Here is a 17,549-nt window from a genome sequence, read left to right as displayed (position 1 = left end):
GGTTGGGGGGAGGGGGGTGGGATTATGGACACTGGGGAGGGTATGTGTTTTGGTGAGTGCTGTGAAGTGTGTAAACCTGGTGATTCACAGACCTGTACCCCTGGGGATAAAAATATATGTTTATAAAAAATAAAAAAAATTATAAAAAAAAAAAACTTTTCTCAACCATCCAGTTTGAGTGTGCCATCCACTCCCTGCTAGAACTTGACAGATACAACTTGAAAGGGGAATTAAGTTTACAACTTTAATTTCTTTCTGGGAATTTGATAATAAGAAGGGAATTCTATTTTATGACTTGTCATTTGCTCTCTTTGAAGAACCTCTGATAGATACTTTTGGATATGTGGTTGCATACCTTAGGGATATAAAGTAACATATAACTGAACATTATTGAGTGCAGAGTGGCTCTGCAGGAGTTAATTTAATTGGTTATTGTTGGGACTTATGTTAGAGCCTTTTGGGTACAAAATCTGTACTGATGCCAGTAGTCCCCAGGAGGTACTCCACAAAGCAGTGACTAGTATTTGCAGGGCAGCCTCTAAGAAGTAGGGGAAGGGTCATCCTGAGAGACTGTGCCCCCTTTCCTGCTGGAAATGACTATAGCTTTGGGTGATTAAAGATTTAATAGTTAAGCCCAATGAATTAAGAATGCAAAAATCTCAGAAATTCTAGTAGTGACAGATACTGATTGCCCACCCCTATTGTTGCCTAAGAGGCAGAGGGAACCCCATTAGTAAAACACCCATGGCCTCCCTTCTAACCCCTCACTCATGATCCCCTAGATGACTGGTGAGTCTGGAAGAAGAAAGTGGATCTAAAAGCCCTTTCCTCTTAGCAAGGCCCTGCCTACAGTGGGTGGGAAGTCCACTCAGCTCCTGCCACAGTCCTCGCCCTTTGTTCTGTGGTGTGTGTACAGGGAGCTGCCTGAACTCAGACAGTTATGAGTTGGTGAGAAAACTGGCCTAAATTCAGAACTCTGTACTAAGAAGAAACACATGCATGGGCACATATAGACCACATTCTGAAATATCAGCTTTGTGTGGCATAAAGCTAGCATCTGGGCTTCCACCTGCCTTGTTCCTGGTGGAAGAGAGGTAGTATTTATATTTGTCCCCTTCAATGGTCCCCTTAGACAGATACTAAGTTAAATGCTTCTCAGACTAAATTCCATATTTTGCCAATATAATTTCCTAGGGTTTAACTGCACAGTGCATAACATATAAGGTAATTACTATCATTAACCTACCACCAAACACTAAGTTGTAATTTCATTACTTGTTTCACAAACCAGGTAGAAGATATAATGCCCAGCCAAAATGCAAAGCATTAAAATTATATAGCAGTGAATGAAATAATGAAAATAACAGATCTGCCGTTGTTTGGAAAATTCAATATATTTAGCTAAAATGAGTATGTAATTTTTTAAAAGCATTTTAAACCCAAATCACAATAAATGGAAGAATTTTTCCCCTTAGTGCTACCTTTATGGACTCTTCCATCATTTTCTGTTGAAAGTATTAGGTTTTTTCCTTCTTCTTTGTCCTCAGTATATGGAACAAAGGTCAAACTCTGCAAATACATCTCTGTGGTTAACTGTAAGTACTGATGATGGTGTCTGGTAAAATAGCTGCTGACACCAGGTCAGCATGAATGATAGAAAAAAACATTGCACTGATAAAAGAGTAAGACCTTTCCTTGTTTTGTGTCATGTTTGATATCCAATGGAGCACACACAGAAAATGTTGGTTGACAAAGACATATTATTATGTGAAAACTATTAGAGTTGAAAAGAGGAAAATTTATACTTGAGAGAAATATTTCTGTATTAAACAATTGAATAGTTGCTACAGCAGGCTACTGAAGGTCTGTGGACATATCTGCTCAGAAAAAGATAATGCTGGTGAGGAAATCTCCTAACCCAAATCACTGGGAGCCTAGTATTAGTACTGGTGATTTTGTGACCCATGCCTCTGGCAGATCTCACTTCAGAAACAAACCCGCCTTTCACCACGGCCCGAGTGGTCTGTGCTTGATACTAAGAATACAAGATGACTTATCCCAGAAGGAAAGCTAAGGAAGCAGCATGGGCCAGGAGGAGAATGGGTTGAGCAGACCAGTTCTCATAGCTCTGCTGAGAGAACGCAGAGATTCACAGAAAGTGTTCTATGCAAGAACTAGTATCCAAAAGGAGGAAACAATACATGAGGAAGGAGTGGCTATTTCATAAGTTAGCAATGTTCTGTATTATCTCTTCATCTCATGCTCATCGAACCCAGTTCATTGAACACTAGGTCAGGAACTTTGCTAGGCAAAATTCATACCTACGCCCAAGAAACACACAATCTAGTTAAGGACATAGAATATATTTATAAAAATACAAATAACAAATAGGTCATGTAATAGGTCATGATGAATGATACTAAATATCCCAGTTTTAGGGAAATATACCAGTGTCAGGCTATTATGACTACCTTAACAAGAGCATAGAACCAGACCACATCCTTGAGGATTTGGTGGAGTTTTCTCCAGAAAGGAGGAATTTTCTCCTCTTATCAATCATCCTCAAAGACATTAAACAAGAGGGCTGGGTTCCAGAGAGTGAGTGGTGAGAAACTACAGAAAATTTGTCTCTTTATGGACAGGAGCATTTTATATATGAAGAGGACTGAGAATCCTGGAATGTTTCAAATGGTGGGGTTTGAGCTATCCCTGGTCGGAGGGATAGGCTGCAAGCAAGGCAAAGAACGGGCCTCCAAGTGCCCATAGGTGTGCACACAGGTTTAGGCAGTGATTGTTATGAATTCTCTGACTTAAATCCCTCTTCTTTCAACCAAGATGCATCAGTGAAACCTACAAGCAAGAATCATCATTGGTGTCAGTTGTGCTGTGGATCATTAAGAGAGGCCTGGTGCATACATTTGGGAAGGAATGAGATAAGTGAGAGCAGTTCCTCCTGTCCAGAGCCTAGAGAAGGATGTGGGTGTGGAGTAAGGAGGGAAGGGTGGGGAGCCAGGGGCGCTGGGCAATGCAAGGAGTACCAGGTAGAGGGGCTGTCTCATATGGATCAGTGGTCAGGAAGCAGAAGCAGCATGAGGATCAAATGAAGAAGACTGGAGAGAAGAGACTGAAGGGTTTGTATCTGAACAGATGAGAAGCGGTCCTCTGGGAATGGCCAGAAACAGCTGAGGTTCATTCTGATGAACCTCATTTCCTGACAATTAAGATAATGGGAGCTCTGCCATAACAATTTGCATATAAAGATAAAGTTTGCTTTGATTTGATAATAACAGATTTGATATCTTAAGGCTCCACTATTCACAGGGTAACCATCTGTCCCTTTGCCCAGGTCAGTCCCAATTTATGCCACTCATCCCAGTGTAATTACCAAAAATACTCATTTTCCTATCAACAGAGTCCCTGTCTGAATCATAAATAATGTGGTCACCCTAACTAAGCCCTGCATCAATGACACAGAAAAAAAGCACAATTTCAGTGTTCCAAGATTCATTGTTTATGCACCACTCTCAGGGCTCCATGCAATCTATTCCCTCCATAATACCCACCACCAGGCTCACATAACCCCCCACCTCTCTCCCCTCCAAAACCCTCAGTTTGTTTTTCAGTGTCCACAGTCTTCGATGCTTCATCTCTCCCTCCGAAAACAAAACAAAACAAAATAAAATAAAATAAAATAAAACAAGAAAAAGAAAAAAGAAACACAATTTCAGGACAGGAGACATCACTGAAGGAAGAAGATTAGATACGAAATGTGCTCTGAAGGAAGCCAAGACTTAACAAAAAAGTCATGGTTTTATAGGAAAAAGAATAGTATGTGAAAATAAATGCAACGAGGCATAGCTACCATTTTTTGCTGAGATATATCTGAATTCTTTCCTTGTGTCACATATGATTTTCTGGGATTTTATGTGTGTGAACAATTTTACTCCTCTTAACTATCCTATAAAGTAGCTATTCTGACCAGTCTTTTTCTAGTGAGGGACAGGGAGTTTAATTTACTTACAGGGACAGGGAGTTTTTAACTTAATTACAAACTATACAGTGAGATGGTGGCAGAACAAGTATTAGACAGCCTGGCCTTTCTACAATACACTGCCTATCAGAAAGTAATATGCACATTTATTTTGCTAAACTTTCTGATGAAAGAATAGCTGTAGATAAAGTTGGCGAGATGGATTAAAGGGTCTGCAGTGCCTGATACAGCACTTGCACTTCATTCTTTACAAAGCATAGCGTTAGTGAAGGGTTCAGAGATATGATTTGAGGAACTCTTATTTTCAGAAGGTTTATCGTTGAGAATAGCATGCAGAAGGAACAAGAATTAGACATACGAGAAATCACACCGGTTTATGATCTCAAATGTATTTTATGTGTTACCCCTCACCCTGCATGTAGATAGGTATGAACATCGGTGACATCTTTAAGAATAGTTTGCGACTAAAATTTGAGGAGAATAAGATTAATAATAATCAGAACACAGAAAAAGAAAGTAACCAGGGAGGGATACATACATCTATTTGAACATACAAACATTTCTTGTTTAGAGATATGTATCTAAAACAAAGCCCCAGAGTGGAGTGTGAAGGGAGCTGAGTGGAGTAGAGGACTGCGTTGGAGAGGAAAAGGAGAAAGAACAGGAGGGTTATAAAATGAGATCATAAATCTCAGCGCAAAACAAGAAAGAATCTTCACACAGATACAACTCAAGAGTGAAAAGGTTTGATGTGATTCCATGAGTATTTGATCCCAAATGGCTCTATTCTAGAAGTTCGATCTACTGAACGTCATACAAAAATTGGAACGATGTATAACTAACAGAGTATCTGTACAAAAGAAGACAGTACGCGTTTAGTAGGTGAAGGCGTAACATACTGTGAGTAAATAAATAGGTAAGAGAAGGACAGACGGGTAAAACAGATACTGACCAGATGACTGGACTGATAGGCAGGTAAGTATTATCACAGTGTGTCACCAACTTCCCCATTTCCAAAGTGTAGAAACCCAAGCAAGACAAGACTCCAAGAGTTTATGGTCTATGCCTGAATAATGATTCACATGGTCCACATAGCAGCAAATGGGAAAAGGAAAATGAATGAAGGTTTTAGTAATTATTTCAAACATCTGGATCTGGACAATTAGTACTTGTTCTTGAGGTTAAAATTGGATAATATTTCACGTTATTAAAAATCTAGTGACTATTGGAGTTTGGGGAAATGATTTTCCTGCAAAGATAAAATATAAATACTTGAAAGTATTCCTTCTCTCAGCCTATAAAGAAAATGAATTCATCATGCTTCCTTATAAATATTTGGGGCATCCTATGTACAATGTAGTGCTTTCCCAGATGTTAGATTATAAGTGTTTGTGTGTACAATAGCTTTTGTATATTAGCTTTTGTACAATAGCTTTGTGTACATATAATAAAAGTGCAAACTGTATGGGGTGTCTGGGTGGCTGAGTGGGTTGAAGCCTCTGCCTTCGGCTCAAGTCATGATCCCAGGGTCCTGGGATCGAGCCCCGCATCGGGCTCTCTGCTCAGCAGGGAGACTGCTTCCCTTCCTCTCTCTTTGCCTGCTCTCTGCCTACTTGTGATCTCTGTCTGTCAAAAAAATAAATAAAATCTTTAAAAAAAAATGCAAACTGTATTCTTGAAAATTTTAATTATATTCATCTCAAATAATAAATTTTAAAAATAATTGCTTGAAACACCCATGAAAGCAAACAATTAAAATCATAAACATTAGGGGTGCCTGGGTGGCTCAGTGGGTCAAGCATCCAACTCTTGGTTTTGGCTCAGGTCATGATCTCTGGGTCAGAAGACTGAGTCTGCATGGAGCCCCACAAGGATCCCTGCATCAGACTCCACAATCAGTGGGGTATTTGCTTGAGATTCTATCTCGCTCTCCCTCTGCCCCCCCATCCCACTCACTCTCTCTCTCTAAAATAAATAAATCTTTAAAAAATCATAAACATTACATTTACCCTAATTTATACACACACACACACACACACAGGGGTGCCTGGCTGCCTCAGTCTATAGTATACAACTCTTTACCTTGGGATCATGAGTTCAAGCCCATGCTTTTCTTTTTTAAAAGAAAAAAAACTGGGGGTGCCTGGGTGGCTCAGTCGTTAGGTGTCTGCCTTTGGCTCAGGTCATGATTTCAGAGTCCAGGGATCGAGCCCCACATCGGGCTCCCTGCTCAGCGGGAAGCTTGCGTATCCCTCTCTTACTCTCCCTGCTTGTGTTCCCTCTCTTGCTATGTCTTTCTCTCTCTCTGTCAGATAAATAAATAAAAAATCTTAAAATAAAATTTAAAAATGTTAAAAGAAAAAAAACTGAATATATATACATGTATATATGTGTGTATGTATGTCCAGACATACATATACACATAAATTGCATATGCATAGTTTCATTTCTTTTTAGATAGTTTATACCTCATGGTAGCCCAAATGAAAATTCCAGCAAGGAATCAGACACCTGTTTTCTAATGCTTATATATTACTTTGAAAAACAATGAATTCTGCAGATGAACAATAAAAATATTTTCATTTTTAAATCATTTATTTCAGCAGAAAGACAACCAAAGGGTTTTTTGTTTGTTTGTTTGTTTGTTTTACTTATAGTTTTAGGTTATATAATGAAGTCATTATTTCTAGAAAATAATTCCCTTTCCAACTGCTTGAAACCACTGTCATAATAATTTGATTTAGATTGGAAAGTAACATAGTTTTTTTTTTTCAATTAAGAGATATACTTCATTTTCCAATACCTCCATTTTCTTCACTTCTTCTAAAACTCATTACAAACCAAATAATTTTATTCAGCCCAAGTAACTTCTGGAAATACAATCAAAGGTTGGAGTTTAATTGTGAAGTTTTAATGTTGTCCTTTATCTTTTCCTTGGGAAAACTATACATTAACAGATAGAAACTCCAACTTTTAAAAACTATTTCCTTAAAGTATAACATCAACTATAAAAATAAAAATAGGAAAACTATATCTTTTCTCCAGGATTAGTATGATAAACTATTAAAGTACAGTTTTTAAGATATAAATGTGTCAAGAAGTGATGACTATTATTATACAGCTAAAGACAGCAATTAAAGAGAGTTGGGGGAAATTGGAAGGGGAGGTGAACCATGAGAGACTATGAACTCTGAAAAACAATCTGAGGGTTTTGAAGGGGCGGGGGCATGGGAGGTCGGGGTACCAGGTGGTGGGTATTATAGAGGGCACGGACTGCATTGAGCACTGGGTGTGGTGCAAAAATAATGAATACTGTTATGCTGAAAATAAAAAATAAATTTAAAAAAATTACTCATAATAAAAAAAAAGATTAAAAATAAAAGGCAAGTTTTTTTTTGGGTGACTCAGCTGGTTGAGCATCCAACTTTTGGTTTCAGCTCAGGTCATGATCCCAGAGTCCTGAGATCAAGCCCTGCACTGGGCCCCACACTCAGTGAGGAGTTGACTTGAGATTCTCTTCCTCTTCTTCTCCCTCTGCCCCTGTTCCCTCAAATAAAAAAATGAATCTTAAAAAGTCTTAAAAAGCTACAAAGCCAGGTATATGACTTCTTAATGTCAGCAAAATCAAAATACATTTTTCCAAATATATATATTCTGAAATTCAAGCTATAATTTGAGAAGAATGCTATTCTTCTGAAAATTAAGTAATCAAGCAAAACTTTGTACTAAGATATGTATGTGAGGGCTCAAATGGGACTTATATTTTGAGGTTATATATTTAGATAAAAAACTGATGAAGGAATGGAAAAATAATTTAACTATAATTCTTAGCTCTAAGAATTTCACCAAGACTTTACCAATGTAGTTGCCTCATTGATTCTTTCAATAATCCAGGAAGGTTGTTACCATAGCCTATATTTTATGGATAAAGAAACTGAGGCTCCAAAAGACCAAATAATTTACTCAAGGTTACACAATGAGTAAGTGGCAGAGTAAGAATTTCAAACTAGACGTCAACTCAAAATCCTTCACTGACATGAAGATTCTTTGATCTACTGTGCTGTAATTTTCCTAGATTAATCACATTAAAATCAGTACTGAAAAGATACAGAGAAATATTAGTAGGAGTATATCCATATAGCCATTTCGGAGAATAATTTGCCATATATTTTAAAGTTTTAAATATTAGGGGTGCCTGGGTGGCACAGTGGGTTAAAGCCTCTGCCTTCGGCTCAGGTCATGATCTCAGGACTCTGGGATCGAGCACCGCATCGGGCTCTCTGCTCTGCAGGGAGCCTGCTTCCTCCTCTCTCTCTGCCTGCTTCTCTGCCTACTTTGATCTATATCTGTCATATAAATAAATAAAAATCTGTAAAAAAATTTTTTTTTAAATTTTAAACATTAAAAGGCATATTCTTTTATCCAGTAATTCACTCAGGAATCTGTTCTATAGAAATTCTTACTATACATACAGTAGTATGTCATTGCAACATTATCTGTTATTGCAATAAAATAAAACAAAAAAAGTAGGATCAACCCAATGTCTATGTCCATTCAGTAGAATACACTGTGCCCACACCCAGAACTATAGACAGTAATATAAGACTGTACTAAATCTTTATGTACTTACATGGAAAGACCTCTAAGATATTTCTGAGAGTAAAAGCAAAACAGAATATTACAAAGCATGATCTTAGTTATGGATTATATTAAAATTACAAATTGATGATAGAGTGACAACATATTGAAGAGAACTTCCACTCTGCAATGCTATATTTATTCTGACCTTATGACCATGATTTATCTTTATTTCTAGAAAAGCACCCCTGGCACAAGTCAAAAACCAAAAATTAAATGTCTCTGTCTTCCCCACAGGTCTATCAGGGTTCCAGGACCAAAGTCACCATTACCATATTAATCACAAAATATTTAAAACACTTTCACTCAAATTACCTAATCTGGTCTTCACAATACCCATAATCCAAGAACCCCAGAGCAGTTCAACAATAACAAAGTTATACTATTCTGCTATTTCATGCTAGTATAAACTCATATTTTTAATTCATTTGACAAGCATTTAAAGAGGGTTTACTGTGAGCCAGCTTCTCATAAGAGGTGTTACCAGGGTAGAAAGATAAATCTAATTAGACAAAGATCCAACCCTGAATGAAATAAGCAACCAGCCTATATATGTTGGGGGAGATAATAAGTTATAAGACACATGCACAAATAACATAATTTTAGGGAAAACAGAATAGGTGACCTTAGAAAGGTACCAAAAAGGGACATCTGGGTGGCTTAGTCAGTTAAGCCTCTGCCTCTGGCTCAGGTCATGATCTCAGAGTCCGGGGATCAAGCCATGTCAGGCTCCCTGCCTGACAGGGAATCTGCTTCTCCTTCTCCCTCTGCCTCTAGCCCCTCATTGTGCTCCCTCTCTCTCTCAAATAAATAAATAAAATATTTTTTAAAAAAGAAAAGAAAAAGAAAAGAGGGGCACTGGGTGGCTCAGTGGGTTAAGCCTCTGCCTTCAGCTCAGAAGCAGGGAGCCTGCTTCCCCTCTCTCTCTACCTGCCTCTCTGCCTACCTGTGATCTCTCTCTCTCTGTGTCAAATAAATAAATAAAATATTTAAAAAAAAAAGAAAAAGAAAAGGAAAGGAAAAGAAAGAAAGAAAAGAAAAGAAAAAGAAAGGTACCGAAATAAAAGGTACAAACCATTACCTCAGTACTCTACAAATCTCGATGCCTGGGGATCTTCTGTAAGGTTCTAAGTTCCTAATTTAAGTTGTTCATATAACTTTCTTTGCTTATTTATTCACAACAGTTCTTTTAAGATCTTAATTATCCCATAACACTCTACTATACAACGTGATCAAGTGACAAGCACACACAGTTAGAAACAAGTCAATCCAATCTCCTAGTGGGGTTGCTCCATTTACCAGCTGTTTGGAAGCATTATTTAACCTCTCTTGGAGGCTTTATGTAGTCAACTGTATTTTGTAAAAGTGGCCACACTGATTCTTCTCTTCAGAATCTCGTCTCTCCTCTATCAAGAGAAGTCAATTTCTCCTCCTCTTGAAATTGGGCATTCCTCATAGTCACAGAGTCATTTAACAAACAGAATGTGGCAGAAATTAACACTGCCATAACTTCCCCGCTAGTCATAAAAGTCATCTCTCTCTGCCCTCTCAACACATTCATTTACCTTCTCTCTCCCCTCTCAACACTTACTTTAAAATCCATCCACCATGCTCTTAGGAACTGCAAACTAGTCCATGTGAAAACAACACAGAAGTCCTTCTCATCCACCAGCATCGACCCCTGGACTTGATCCAGCCTTCAAGGGCTCCATCTGAAGCCTCAGATGTTGCAAAGTAGAGACAAGTCATCCCCATCCGAATTCCTGATCCACAGATCCATGGGCATAAAGATGTTCATTTTTGTGTAATTTGTAGCAAAGGTATAGAACACTCCATTTCTTCATCTGGAAAAAACAAAATAAGAACAGTATCTGGAGAGTTATTTTGAGTATTAAACGAGACGAGATAAAGTGTTGAGTTCAGAGCCAGACACATGGAGATACTAAATAAAGGGAATTTACTATTACTATGTGAGTCTCTCTCAAAGGCTCTCCCCTCTACTACATTACACATTATCTTGCCTCTTCTTTTCAGGTCTCTGGTAGAAAAAGTTCCCATTTTGAAAGTGACCCCTAGAAATGTTCAAGAACTACACCAGCCTGTAGTTTATGAGGATCAATGTGGCCTTCAGCGAGTGGTTTGTAGCCCTGATTCCTTCCAGTAAACTTCAACTCTGGAGGTAGGAATCAACAGAATGAAAGGAATGGTTAGAATAGCCAAGAGTGGAGCAAAGTAAACAAAAACTCCTTTGTGATAAAGCTGCTTTCTAATTTTGTTTTCTGTTGTCTCTTTGGGCAATATGTTCTTGTATAATATCGCAAGCATATACATACACACACATGCAAATTCACCATTTGAAATGAGCACTTCTGTGAATCAAAATCAAGAAAGTATCCAGAGAATCAATTTAAACATTTCATGTTTCTATCTATCCATTCATTCATTCGTTGGACAGACCTCTATTTAGCACCTTGTATATGCCAGAGGCTGTGTAGGCCCTAGGAATTCAATGATGTAGTCTACATGTTTCTACCCTCAAAGAGAGAAACACATGAAAGTCCTTTGTTTTTTGAGTTCTTTATTCTCCCAAAAAATCCTTAACATTTTGCTCACATAAAAATGTGTTTGAGTGAAAGGAGTAAAGATTTAAAACAAGTAAGTTATGTATTAATGCATTTTCAATTTCTCTTGATAGCCTCCTCTAGTTGTCACCTTATCATCACTCATCGCTATCTTTATCACTGGCACACACATCCACCAACACAGTATGTCAAGTATACCTGCTCTGCCTTATCATCAGTGAACAAAGTTAAGTGATCACAGTATTACCATATGGGTATGAATGTTACAGAGCACAGACTGCTGTGCACAAGATCTTAATAAATACTTGCTAAACAAGAATTAAAGTATAATGCTGATGAACACTATGAGCAGGGAAAATTCTAAAAATCAGGCAAGCTTTTCACAAGGTTCACCACTGCTTCCCAAGGGAGTCATGTCGCTCATCAGGACCAAATCTCCCTGCGTAGCCCTGAATGAGCCCACCCCCTATTAACTACCATAACTCACGCTGCCTCAAAAAGGCAGCCGCACTGAAAACTCGTTACTGCTTACTAAAGTCTTCAGTATTCGCAGCCCAGGAGTGAATTGGACATCTTTCCTCATAGCCTTGCAGGACTAACGCCATTTTGTCATATATTCCTAACTACTCAAGTCTTCACCAAAAATCCAAGTACCCATGTCACCCTTTATCTCACAACCAAACTGCTTTTCACATCCTTTAATATACCCAATTCCCCTCCCTTGTCCTTCTGCTAGATTTTCACATAACTGGTTCCTGTCATTGTTTGGGTCTCACATCAAATACCATCTTCTCAAAGGTCTTATCTGACCACACCAAGTAGGTCTTATGTTATGCTCTATTAAAGCACTATTTACTTCATTCACAGCAAGGTCACAATTTGCAATTATAATTTAATTTTTCTGGTTTATTTGCTTAGTGCTCTTTTGTTTACTTGTTTATTACTTATATCTTTCCAAATTAGATAATATGGTCCATAAAAGTCATAGACGATACTCGTGCTGCTTACCACTTCACACCCAATTCCTAAATTTAGCATCTGATATGTGCATAATAAATAGATGTTGGGTGAAAAAGAAAACCTCCTAAATAGTTAACCAAGAATCATATCATTACATAAACAGAAACATATACTTTGCTCCATTTCCAGTGCCACTAACTTTACCAGGTGAGCACCATTTCTTTAACTGGCTGAAACAACTTTTAACTGGTCTCCCAGCTTCTCCTGCTTCACTATTTTCTTCCCTTATGAATTTGCTCTCTACATAGTAATAAAAGTGATTTATGAAAAGTAAACTTGAAGACAAAGTAATTTGAGAATTCTGCTTTCTGAGAAGAAAAAAATTGATCTACTTTTCCTTATTTTTCCCATTATGTACAATTAAAAAACTGTGGACACTCTGTATCCAACAAACATTAGAAGACTCTAAAAGGTGAAGAGAAGACAAATCAGTAGAGACTTAGAGACCCAAGGAATGACAGGACGGTGAGTTTCCTGGGCCTTCTTTCTGCCTCAAATATTCCAAATTTGGAGTTGAAGAACTGGCAACCCAGAAAGGCCATTACACACACGCAAAAAGAACTCAAACAAAAACCATATATCCTTGTAAATCTGAGAGGGAGAAAACAGACTTGGAAATGAGAAGGGAAGAAGCCAGAGAGAGATGCTTTTGGTAATAAGTATGTTTTCACTTTCTCTTCTCTTCATCCCAACTCACCTATTCCTCTTCCTCTAGAATCTGATATTTGGGTTCTGAATCTCCCTCCTCCATTGGCATGCCAATATCTACACTATCGCCACCTACCTTGACTCTACCACTACCTGACAAGATCCAGATGTCAGATGAAATTTAGAGGCCAGGTATGAACAAAAGAAGTGGCAGGAAAGTGAAAGGGCAGATAAGAAGATACGAAATTAACCTCTTAGCTTTCAGCAAGTTTTCAAAGTGCCAATGAAGCAGGGAAAAGAGAGAGGAGAGATCTGCATTAGTGTGCCTCTTCATACTTGAGTATACACTGAGTACTTACAAACAGTTACAAATTTACTACCACATTCAATTAAGTGGGGGAGGTTTCCTGAAAGACATGAAAATCTGTGAAATAACTGAAAGAAGAATTTAGTGAATTGCCAAGATACAGAAAATTTAGGAAAAATTGCAAAGATGTCAATGTATCAATTAAACCAAAAAGAAAACTGAGTATTTTTTATTATTGATACAAGGTGACAACCAATGCTATATAAATATATTTAAATATACAATAAAATTTAAGCTGTATTATAATTACACATCAAGGAAAAATGGATATGCTTTTTAAGTTTTCATTTTTTTTAATTTTTTAAACTTTTTAATTAATTATTCAAGTAATTGCTACCCCCAATGGAGCACTTGAACTCACAACCCCAAGATCAAATTAGATGCTCTACCAACTGAGCCAGCCAGGCACCCTTAATTTTTCATTTTTAAGGTTCAAAATGTAACTGAAACTGAGTGTACTAGGAGACAACTATAACCTTGAAATGAGCATTTAAAATATAAAGTCATTAATGTATGTAATATCTTTTGCATATTTTAATCTAGGCTTTTCAAATTCTCAATACCTTTTGATAATATAAGCTAATGTGAAAATAAAATTATATATCTCACAAACCATATTATAGGATTTGTATACAGTATCAGTACCTTATTTTGCAATGCAATTTAGGGCCACTTATCTTTTTCTTCAGAAATAATTGAAATGCTCGGGGCGCCTGGGTGGCTCAGTGGGTTAAGCCACTGCCTTCGGCTCAGGTCATGATCTCAGGGTCCTGGGATCGAGTCCCGCGTCGGGCTCTCTGCTCAGCAGGGAGCCTGCTTCCTTCTCTCTCTCTCTCTGCCTGCCTCTCAGTGTACTTGTAATGTAATTTCTCTCTGTCAAATAAATAAATAAAATCTTTAAAAAAAAAAAAAAAAGAAAGAAAGAATTGAAATGCTAAATTTTGCCACAAGGTGGCTCTTCCTAGATTTTAAATTAACTGCATCATGGGCACAGCTCTAAAAAAATCAACTTCCACATACAGAACATATTATCTCTTACATTTCTTTTAAACTGAATACTTGGCATAGAGCCAGTATCTGGAAAGGAGAAAAAAAAAAATCTTAGCACAATACAATGTATACAACTGAATACTCATTCCATGATGATATATGTGAGTATATATGTACCTGTGTGAAAGAGAGAGAGAGAGACTGTTACCATAATGTATACAGAAGATACTCCAGTTTCTGAGTAACTGCAATAAGATGTGATACCTGAGGCATGTCTTAAAGAGAAGGCACCCTGAACAGGTTCTTCCAACACTCTCTTGGAAATTCAGAATAGCTCTTTTTTCAGTTGTACAGGAGTACATTTCCCTTCAAATGCCAGATGCAGGGTGGAATATGCAATCATTTACTTAAAAAATATCTTTACCCTGGCTCAGTTAGAAGAGCAATGTGACTCTTGATCTCAGAGTTATGAGTTCAAGTCCCGTGTTGGGTTTAAAGAGTACTTAAAAAAAATTAATAAACATAAAAAAAAAATATCCTTACTAGCATTTGAAGGAAGCCCAAAATACAAAATATTTATCATTTAACAAATATATATTGGTCCAGACTACATTCTAGATACTGCAATGGACAATGCAGCAAAGAGGTTAAGAACACAGACCGTGTAGCCAAATTGTGTAGGTTGCAATGGTGGTTTCATTCCTTACTATCTGTGTTATATTGGGTAAAATTCTTAACTTAGTGTGCCTAGATTTTTTCATATATGAAATGGGTATAATAATACAAGGTTCTCATGAGGATCAAATAACTCAATAAAAGCAAAAATGAGGGAGAAGAGTCAAGATAGCGGAGAAGTAGCAGGCTGAGACACATCAGGTAGCAGGAGATCAGCTAGATAGTTGTCAAACCATTCCAGACACCTACAAATCCAACAGGAGATCGAAGAGAAGAAGAGCAGCAATTCTAGAAACAGAAAATCGACCACTTTCTGAAAGGTAGGACCTGTGGAGAAGTGAATCAAAAGCAACAGGAAGATAGGCTGCAGGGGGAGGGGCCGGCTCCAGGCAAGCGGTGGAGCAGCAGAGCACAAAATCTGAACTTTTAAAAGTCTGCTCCACTGAAGGACATCGCACCAGAGGCTAAGCAGGGATGGAGCCCTCACAGGGACAGTGTGGTCTCAGGTCCTGCGTGGTCACAGTGTTATGCCCAAATTCCAAGACCCCCCCAAAGACGACCACCAGAGTCCAGAGTCAAAGCCAAACAGCAAGGGTCGTTTATTACGAGTTCGAACCCAGACCTCCGCACACTCGTTGCCGGTGATGCTAAGAGGTCCCGAGCTCGGGATCACAACACCTTTTATACACTATTTTTGGGGAGGTAGGGACTTAGCATACACATAGTATCTTGTAACAAATCACCACATACTGCAGGAAAATCGAAAGGCAACTCTATGATATGACTGGCGTGCTACAGAGCGGGAAAAGGCTGGGAACAGATTATTGGTTAGGTCAAAGGGCTGTCATTCTTCAAACTGCTTAGTTGGCGCCGCTACGGTATGTGTCACCTCAGGATTGGCCAGGGTCTCCCTGTCAAGCTGCGGGGCTCCAGATGGTTATTATCTCTTGCACCCAGAGCCAGGTGGGGGGTCCAGGAGCAGTCATTCTGTCACGTCCAATTCTGGGTGGGGGTTTCTCTGGCACCAGATGGCTGTTATCTCTCAGCCCAGAGCCTGGTGGGGGGTCTGGGAGCGGCCACTCTGCCAGGTTCAATTCTGGGTGGGGGATGTGTGGTTACAGAGTGTCCATAGAAAGTCTGCTGGTGTTTTTCCATCTCCTCATGGGTTAGCAAGCGAAGGCACAGAAGCAGAAATAGCGGTAATGGTTATAATTTTATTCTTTAGGCATCTCAACAGAAGGACCAGGGGTGTGAGTGCAGAAGAGCTTGCAGGTATCAGAGCAGGGAAACCGGCTACAGGGATGCAGCCAAGGAGTAAGCTCTCAGCTCAGGGTTACCTTAAACTGCGATCCGTGGCACAGTCAGGACACTACTCTTTGACTGGGGGCTTCACAAGTAGCAGATCCTGGGAGACCCACCTTCCTCCACTAGAAGAGCAGAGCAGCATGAATCTGCTAGGTTTGGAGAATCCAAACGGGGCTGTGAGTCAGAGAAAGAAACACTCGATCACAGGCCAGTGGGCATGTAGTGCAGGGGGGACCTGGAAGACAGGAGTGATTGACCACTTTTCTCGAAGGGCACACTAAGGAGTGAGGCCTTGAGCTCTTGGCTCCTCCAGGCCAGACATTGGGAGGCCACCATCTTCATTCCCATCTTCCAGAGTTCTATGGAAAGCATTCAGGGAACAAAAGCTCCTGAGAGCAAACCGGCAGATTACTTAGCCAGGCCCCTGGCAAGGGCGGCACAATTCCACCTCGGGCAAAGACACTGGAGAATCACTATAACAGGCCCCTCCCCCAGATGATCAGCAAGAACATCCAGCCAAGACCAAGCTTACTGATCAAGGCGAACAGCAGAATTCCAGAGCTACAGGAAACAAAGCATGGAATTCACAGCTTTCTCACCATGATTCTATAGTCTTGCAAAATTAATGAAATTTTTAAAATTTTATTTTTTTCTTATTCTGATTTAACTTTTCCTCTTTCCTCTTTTAACATTTTTAACTATTCACTTAAATGATACCTTACTAAAAAAAAATCTTGTTAAACTTTCATCACTATAGTCTTATTTTATCCTTCATTATATCTAACTTTATTTTTTGTATACATACAGGGTTTTGTTGTTTTTTTTTTTCTAAAAACTTTCAGGATACAATTTCTTCATCAAAAAATACCCTAAATCAAGCACAGGGCTTTGTTCTACTCTCCAGCCTGAGAAAATTCTCTCTAATTTCTTTTTCTTTCTTTTACCAACCAACATATCTTATCAATTCCTTTTTTAGAGTTTTTAGGGGTTTTTTGGTTTTTTTTTTTTACTTTTCATCTTTACAGTGATATTCCATCCCTTCATCATGTTCACTCTAATTTTTGTATATATATTTAAGTTTTTCTTTCTTTAAAATTTTGGGAGGTAGTCTCTTCTAAGAGACCAAAATATACCGCAAATCAACTGGGTAGCTCTGTTCTATTCACCAGTCTAATATATATACATACATATATATATATGTATATGTATATATTTTTTTCATTTTGTTTTATGCCTTTTCATTTCCCCCTGATTTGGGGTCTCTTCTGATTTGGTTAGTGTATACTTTTCTGGGATCTTTGCCACCCTTTTAGTATTTTATTCTCTCATTCAT

At 38.4% G+C, this 17,549-nt stretch overlaps 1 long non-coding RNA gene across 2 annotated transcripts in view; it reads right to left on the bottom strand.

The window, feature by feature from the left end:
* Positions 1-17,549, bottom strand: part of LOC132013175 (uncharacterized) — a 1,013,735-nt gene that overhangs the window by 975,770 nt on the left and 20,416 nt on the right. For both annotated transcript variants that reach the window (XR_009402902.1, XR_009402903.1), the window contains exon 2: positions 10,221-10,473. This is a non-coding gene — a long non-coding RNA (uncharacterized LOC132013175). The remainder of the gene's footprint in view (positions 1-10,220; positions 10,474-17,549) is intronic.

Source organism: Mustela nigripes, chromosome 3 (assembly GCF_022355385.1).
Source record: "Mustela nigripes isolate SB6536 chromosome 3, MUSNIG.SB6536, whole genome shotgun sequence".
Classification (NCBI taxonomy): Eukaryota; Metazoa; Chordata; class Mammalia; order Carnivora; family Mustelidae; genus Mustela; species Mustela nigripes.
The sequence above is the reverse complement of the archived record's forward strand: the minus strand, read 5'-3'. Positions and strand labels throughout refer to the sequence as shown.